Source organism: Sturnira hondurensis, unplaced genomic scaffold (genome assembly GCF_014824575.4).
Source record: "Sturnira hondurensis isolate 20B ecotype Veracruz unplaced genomic scaffold, ASM1482457v3 Scaffold0021490, whole genome shotgun sequence".
Classification (NCBI taxonomy): Eukaryota; Metazoa; Chordata; class Mammalia; order Chiroptera; family Phyllostomidae; genus Sturnira; species Sturnira hondurensis.
Genome location: NW_028094121.1, coordinates 2,077,741 through 2,082,481, shown reverse-complemented (window position 1 = coordinate 2,082,481; position 4,741 = coordinate 2,077,741). Strand labels below are relative to the sequence as shown.

Genomic DNA, 4,741 nt, shown 5'->3' with positions numbered 1-4,741 from the left:
TCCTCTCTTACAGGGTTTTTGTGAAGACTGAATAAGATGATGCATGTGAAATGTTTCACCTAGTGCCAGCACACAGTAGGTGCTTGATACATCCCAGCTTTCGTTATGATTTACTGATGACCCCCTGTTTACCAGGCCTGCACTCAATGTGCAGACCAGCCAAAGCAGTTGAGGAGACTGTGCGCTGGAACCTAGGAAAGTCCCAGCTTCGGGGAGCACGCTGACAAAGGTCCCTGGGCTTTGAAGGGGGTTCCTGGAGCTGAGTTTGGGAAAAATGGGCTTGAGAGAGTTTCACTGGCCTGCCTTACAAAGTTCAGAAGAATTCGTAGTTAGTGGGAAGTAAGATGAAGGGAGGAAGAAGAGAAGGGGAGAGAGGGATGATGGGCATTGCCTGGGGAGGGTGGGGTAATATGTGTACAGGATTTCTAGGAAACAGGATGTCCAAAGATGTTGGTTTTATGTTCTTCATTTCTGGGCCAAATGCACAAAGGCCTTGTGTAAGTTTGCTTTTTTTGTGTGGAACTATGGAAAGGGGGTGAGTGTCACTTCCAGACAGCACACAGTACTATATTGTTGTCCACTGCATCGTAGCCAATCACCTAAAAACTTAGTGGCTCAGGACAACAATTTCTTGGATCAGGAATTCAGGCATGGCTCTGAGGTTAGTTCTGACTCTGGGGTCTGTCAGGAGGGTGCAGGCCGATGGCGGCTGGGGCTGGCACCATCTAGAAGCCTTCTTCACTCATGCGTCTGGTGCCTGCACTGGGAAGCCTCTGAGAGCTGAGGCTGGAGCAGCTGGCACTTCCTGGGCAGCCCTCTTTGCAGGTTTTCTACAGAGTCTCGTCGGCATGGTAGCCAAACTCCTCGCACAGCAGCTCAGAGAGAGAGGGAGAACACCAGGCAGAAACAGAACTGCCTCTTTGGACTTGGCCTCAGAAGTCACATCAGTGTCACCGCTTTCTTTTGGTTCAGGGTATTACAAAAGTCCGCCCAGGCTCAAATGGCAGGAACAGAGACCTCACCTCTTGATGAACAAGTATCAACATCATATTTCAAGAAGAGCTGGGAGGATGGGATACACATTGGTGCAACTATCTTTGGAAAATACAACCTACCCCATTTTGCTTATAACCTGAATCATTTCAGTGGAAGCTGAAGCTCGAGGCTGAAGCTCAAAGCTGGAGCTGACTAAGAGAAATCTTAGGGAAGGCTTTGAACTCTAGTGGACTAGAGTTTCCGCCCAGTTGCATACAGCTCTTTTTCTTTTCTTTTTGCATACAGGTCTTCAGGAGCAGGGAGGCCCAAAGAGACTCATCTTTCCACATCTCTGGATAGGAGGACTCGCTGTTGCAAATATGTGAAATTAATCTATTAACTCCATGCAATCCCAGTCAAAATCAATGCAGTCTTCATGAAACTTGACAAACTCATTCTCAAGAGATTCTAGGAGAAAGGCAGCACAAAAATAGCCAAGAAATCTTGAGGAAAAAAAAGAGAAAAGTCGTTCCCTATCAGAGATCAAGACATATTACAAGGCAAGTGATTCAAATAGTGTTTTACCAGCCCAGGAACTGAGAGAGAGGGAGAGGGAGAGAGAAGAGAAAAGAAGGAGGAGGAGGAGAGAGACACACATTTATCACATACATTTAAATCATGATAAAAGTCTATATATTTAATTTAGTTTATGATAAAGGTTAAATTTAGAATAAATAAGGAAAGGGTAGACCAGTTAATGAATGTTGAGGCATTCAAGTTATATTGAATGCCTCAATATAAGTTATATTCAAGCTATATTTCTACAATAACATACAAAAATTATATTCCTGGACAAATGTATTAAGGACCTAAATGTAAAAATAACAACCTATGGACATCTAAAGGAAAAAAAATTGTAATAATTTTGTGTTAAGAAAAATTTTCCTGAGCAATACACGAAATCATGAAAAGATGTTTAAATTTGACTTCATAACACTTATAAAATGTCTTTATATAAAAATACATAGATAAAATTAAAAGACAGAAAGGACATATTCAAAATACGTATTACCAGACAAATAATATGGATAACATACAAAGAGCTTTTATAGATCAATAAAACAAACTCTATCAAACATTTTAAGAGTGGATTGAGCATGGGCCTGCGAACCACACGATCACAGTTCGATTCCCAGTCAGGGCACATGCCTGGGTTACAGGCCAGTTCCCAGCAGGGGACTCATGAGAGGCAACCATACATTGATATTTCTCTCCTTCTCTCCTTCCCTTCCCCTCTAAAGATAAATAAATAAAATTAAAAAACATTTTAAGGACTATCTAACTTGAATCTTCTACATAGTTTTAATATATATATATATATTTCATTGATTATGCTGTTACAGTTGTCCCATTTCCCCCCCTTTATTCCCCTCCACCCTGCACACCCCCTCCCACCTGCATTCCCCCCTTCAGTTCATGTCCATGGGTCACACATATAAGTTCTTTGGCTTCTCCATTTCCCATACTATTCTTATCCTTCCCCTGTCTATTTTCTACCTAGCATCTATGCTACTTATTCTCTGTGCCTTTTCCCCCTCCCTCCTACTTCCACTCTCCTGCTGATAACTCTATGTGATCTTCATTTCTGTGATTCTGCTCCTGTTCTAGTTGTTTGCTTAGTTCATTTTTGTTTTTGTTTTAGTTTCAAATGTTAATAACTGTGAGTTTTTTGTCATTTTACTGTTCATAGTTTTGATCTTCTTTTTCTTAGATAAGTCCCTTTAACATTTCATATAATAAGGGCTTGGTGATGATTAACTCCCTTAACTTAACCTTATTTGGGAAGCACTTTATCTGCCCTTCCATTCTAAATGAAAGCTTTGCTGGATAAAGCAATCTTGGATGCAGGTTCTTTCCTTTCATGACTTGGAATACTTCTTTCCAGCCTCTTGCCTGAAAGGTTTCTTTGAGAAGTCAGCCGGCAGCCTTATGGGAACTCCTTTGTAGGTAATTGTCTCCTTTTCTCTTGCTGCTGTTAAGATTCTCTCCTTATCTTTAATCTTGGGTAATGTAATTATGATGTACCTTGGTGTGTGCTTCCTTGGGTCCAACTTTGGGACTCTCTGAGCTTTCTGGACTTCCTGGAAGTCTATTTCCTTTGCCAGATTGGGGAAATTCTCCTCCATCATGTTTTCAAATACATTTTCAATTTCTTGCTCTTAATGTTCTCCTCTGGCTCTCCTATGATTCAGATGTTATAACATTTAAAGTTGTCCTGGAGGTTCCTAAGCTTCTCATTTTTTTTGAATTCTTGTTTCTTCATTCTGTTCTGGTTGAATGTTTCTTTCTTCCTTCTGTTCCAAACTGTTGATTTGAGTCCGGTTTCCTTCCCAACACTGTTGGTTTCCTGTACATTTTCCTCTATTTCACTTAGCATAGCCTTCATTTTTTCCTCTAATTTGTGCATATTCAACCAATTGTGTGAGCATCCTGATAACCAGTGTTTTGAACAGTGCATCTGATAGGTTGGCTATCTCTTCGTCGTTTAGTTGTATTTTTTCTGGAGCTTTGATCTGTTCTTTCATTTAAGCCCCCCCCCCCTTTTTTTTTGTCTCAGAGTGAGGGGTAGAGCCTTAGGCATTCACCAGGGTGAGGCAATACACATGGCTGTGTTGCACTGTATGTGGGGGAGGGGTCCGAGAGGGAACAGTGTCGCTTGCTCAGCTCTCTGCCAGTTTTCAGTCACTTCCCCCACTTCCCACAAGCAAATTGGGCCCTTCTGGTGCTGATTCCCAGGTGGGTGGGTTTGTGTACATTCTAGGGCCCTGTGGGTCTGTCCAACAAATTCTCCTGTGAGTCTGGGAGTTTCTCCCACTGCTGCCTCAACCCCCACAGGTGTTTTCAGTCAGAAGTTTTGAGGCTTTATTTCCCCGCTGGAGCTCTGGGTTGCTTGGTCTGTCTTGCTGCCCAGTTGTTCCTCCTGCTTTATCTGCACGAGAATGTGGGACTGCCTTAGTCTGCCAGCCTCCACCTTGCTGTGAGTCCTCTCTGCCCAGCTGCCCGTCTCCACCCCTCCTACTGGTCTGGATGAACATTTCTTCTTTAACTCCTTGGTTGTTGGACTTCCATACAGTTTATTTTCTGCGAGTTCTGGTTGTTTTTGTTTTTAAATTGTTGTCCTTCTTTTGATGGTGCGGGGAGGCACAGTATGTTTACCTGTGCCTCCATCTTGGCCAGAAGTCTGAATCTTCTATAAAGTTTTTACAAAATAAAAATACAAAGAACTCATTTTATGGGGCTAATATAACCTTGATATCCAAACCAGTGATGTGCAGTAAGAGAAAGACATTTTAGAGGCCAATCTGTCCTGTAAACACAGATGGAAAAATTCTATTTGAAATATTAGCAGATTGCCTTGGCTGGTGTGGCTCAGTCCGTTGGAGCATCGTCCTGTAAACCAGAAGGTCTGAAAGGTCATGGGTTTGATGCCCAATGAAGGCACATACCTAGGCTGTAGGTTTGGTTGCCTGTCAGGGCTCCTATGAGACATAACTGATTGATCGATACTTTTCTCTCCCATTGATGTTTCTCTCCCTCTCTGTCTCCCTCCCTTCCCCTCTCTAAAATTGATAAGCATGTCCTCTAGTGAGGATAAAATAAAAATTAGCAGATTGAATATAGCAACCTTTTAAAAGATATATATCACTATCAAGTTGGTTTTATACCAGAAAAGTAGAAAGTTGTTTTTTTTTTTATATTTTATTTA

At 41.8% G+C, this 4,741-nt stretch overlaps 1 long non-coding RNA gene across 1 annotated transcript; it reads left to right on the top strand.

The window, feature by feature from the left end:
* Nucleotides 1–1,501, top strand: LOC118977644 (uncharacterized). Its single transcript, XR_005064575.1, has 2 exons — nt 1–75; nt 1,282–1,501. It is a non-coding gene; the product is annotated as an uncharacterized LOC118977644 (long non-coding RNA).
* Nucleotides 1,502–4,741: the final 3,240 nt, after the last annotated feature.